Source organism: Ursus americanus, chromosome 14, assembly GCF_024610735.1.
Source record: "Ursus americanus isolate L20-20 chromosome 14, mUrsAme1.1.p, whole genome shotgun sequence".
Classification (NCBI taxonomy): Eukaryota; Metazoa; Chordata; class Mammalia; order Carnivora; family Ursidae; genus Ursus; species Ursus americanus.
In genome coordinates, this window is record NC_142140.1 from 23,836,209 (window position 1) to 23,839,528 (window position 3,320).

Genomic DNA, 3,320 nt, shown 5'->3' on the forward strand with positions numbered 1-3,320 from the left:
GGGGAGGGGCAGAGGGAAAAACAGACTCCCCGCTGAGCAGGGAGCCTGATGTGGGACTCGATCCCAGGACCCTGAGATCATGACCTGAGGCAATGCTAAGCAGACACTTAACTGACTAAGCTACCCAGTCGCCCTGCATATTTTGAATACCCTCATGCGAAGGGGTTGATCTGATCTCTTTGCCTTTAATCCAGTGAGTGTTTTCTTGGGAAGGAAAATAGCATTACCATTCCAAACCAGTTTTCCAAAGAGAGGTGTATGTCTTAGGCCTCTTCTGGCTTTATATTTTCAAAAGCTGTATATTCTGTCCCCCCTCCCCATTCTGCCATTGCCTGGAATGAAAAAATATATATATCTATACTACTGACGTCGAATCAAGTGTCTTTCATCCAGGGTTAGGTTTCCTGGTGGCTTTCAAGCTCCTTCCCTTGGAAAGCCTGTGGAGCTTGTCACAAGTGATATTTTCCAGGTGAAGAGGTAAGCAGCATATCAAGGTCCTACATCAGGAGGCATATTTTTCAGTCATCTTTGTGAGGATCTAAACATCTTTGCCAGGCTCCAGACGTGAAGCTGCACAGGAATTAGATCATCACAAAATTCACACCATTCTGACTGCTGGTCACATTAAGGAATCATTTCCAAACCCTCATTGCGTTCTCCCTGATGAGGAAGTTTCACCCTGAAGCTGAAAGTTGATTCTGTCTTTTCAATCTTGGAAGTAAATTTTGAGGGGAAAATTTATTTTTTCCCTACAAATGGAATCTGTGATTGCGAAGAAGACTTTTATAAACAAATTTGATTTCATAGCGTCCCGGCCAAACTTCATACACGTCACCGTTTGTGTATCTTTTTTTGATGGAATAGTATGTAACGGGGACCAGTGCTTTCTAATTATTTTCACGTCCAGACATCCAAGACTATGTGTACAAGATGCCAGAGGTGCCTCCCAACCCGCGGCCCTGAAGTTTGTAGGGATTCATATCCCTACATACTTTCAGTGCATCCAGGGCACACAGGTTGGGAAGCTCTCCCTGGAACCACCTACCTCTATTAACATTGTATTATTATACGTCACTTTCACATAGCAGAGAGCGATGATGAAAATACTTTTAATATTTTTAGTTTATTTCCAGTAAGTGTCTTTTCTGTTAGCTCATCAAACATAACCTGTGATATTAAAAGATTATTCTCATTATCATCCCCGACACTGATATTTACTGTGTGGGTAGAAGTTTTTTCAAGTGAATATTTATTTTTCATGTTGAGCGTAGGAATCTTAGAGACCCCTTCAAAATGCAGAGAGCAGTCCCAAACCGTTTGGTGCTTGTCACCTCATGTAGATTCCCATTTGGTAAGTGGATAAGGTTTTCTTTTTTTAGATAAGTAGGTCTGTGACATTTTGGGTAAAGTAAATAACAGATGCTTGTGAGTCAGTATTTTTTAATTTTATTTTAATAATCCATAGAGTATTCACTGACGATGGGTGAGGGCAGTGAAAAGAAAAAGAAGACCCTGCATAAAACTCTCGTATTGACTCTATTATTCATGTTCCAGTGGTAAGGAAAGCCCCTAACTCGTTTGTTTGATACTTTACCTGAATCTTCTACAGCCACTTATTAGAGGATCTGCACACACATGGGAAACCATAAAACCTTCAAGAATGTCCTTTGCTATGTCTCATTAAAAATACATATTTTTAGGGGCGCCTGGGTGGCACAGCGGTTAAGCGTCTGCCTTCGGCTCAGGACGTGATCCCGGTGTTATGGGATCCAGCCCCACATCAGGCTCCTCCGCTATGAGCCTGCTTCTTCCTCTCCCACTCCCCCTGCTTGTGTTCCCTCTCTCGCTGGCTGTCTCTATCTCTGTTGAATAAATAAACAAAATCTTTTTATATATAAAAACGTGTAGTAGTGTACTTTATATACCAATAAAGAGACAAATTAGGCTTATACCGGAAATCAGAACAATTGAACCTGTGAGTGAACTACCATCTATCTTTTCTTACTTAAGACAATTTTTCTAATGAGAAGAATTTAACATTAGAAATGAAATAATTTCACTAGAGTTAATTACTGACAAAGTTGATTTGGTATGCTACGGTATGGTCTCATATCTACTAAAAATATCAGTAGTTTCTTTTTTCTCCTCAGTAAAGTAAAAATTGTCTCACAATCAGTACTTTCTGGTAGCTAACTACATTTTCTCAATAGTTGGCTTAATATTCTTCCGAAAGATCGCTCCGTTTCTCTGCTTCCTCTCCATTGTCATCATGCTGACAGCTGGTACTGAATGGCATCCTCCCGACACTCTGTTCTCTGGAAGTTCTGTTTGCTCTAATGTCAGTGCCCTGGGCTGTTTTTCTCCCCATTGCCCTCCCACCTTTCCCCTCTGGAACACATTATCTCATGAAGTATGTTGACTTTGGTGTATCCTCTAAGAAGATGGAGGTTCTATAGTCTCTTGCCTTTCTTTGTAATCACCAATCCATCTTTGTTTCCCATTTCCTATTTTCTCAGCGTCCTTCTATTCCATGGGAAGATATTGGCATTAATATCAGTCATGGACCCTGGGGTTTGAGATGCTTCCTGTATCTCATAGCTTGTGGTAATTGTGTTAGTATCTGAAAAATTGTATTGAATACTAAAGATGCAGTCATGCAGCTTTTATTTATTTTTTATTTTTATCTTTTGAGAGAGAGAGAGAGCAAGCATAAATGGTGGTGGGGGGGGCAAAGAGGGAGGGAGAGAGAGAATCTTAGGCAGGCTTCACCCTCAGTGCAGAGCCTGGCGTGGGGCTTGATCTCATGATCCTGAGATCATGACCTGAGCTGAAATCAAGAGTCAGGCATTTTAACCATCTGAGTCACCCAAAAACCCCTAGTCATTCTGCTTTTAAAGGAGATTCTATACTTCTAGGAACTCAGGAAGCTGAAAATAAAAAGTTTCCCAATTGTGCACTCTATTAGGGGATTAAAAATATTATAGTGTTAATGCTGGAGAATGCATATACTCAGTTACTCAGCTGAAATTGGTGAGAAAGCAGGAATACAAAAGCAGTCATGTGCTACCTTCTTCACCCTTTTTTTCCAGCCTCTTCTATTTTATGAGTGAATATGAGATAGGCCTTAGGTGCCCAAAAGCATGGCAGAAGCTGGGGGTGAGAAACCGGAAGATAGTAAAAGCTATTCAATAGTTTCTGTCTGACAATTATCATCACCTTCTCAAGTAAATTTATCTGAGAGTAACATGAAACCCTGTGCCTTGGTTACCTCATCATAGGGATGTTAGATAAAATCTATCATGAGTATTTCATATGCATTA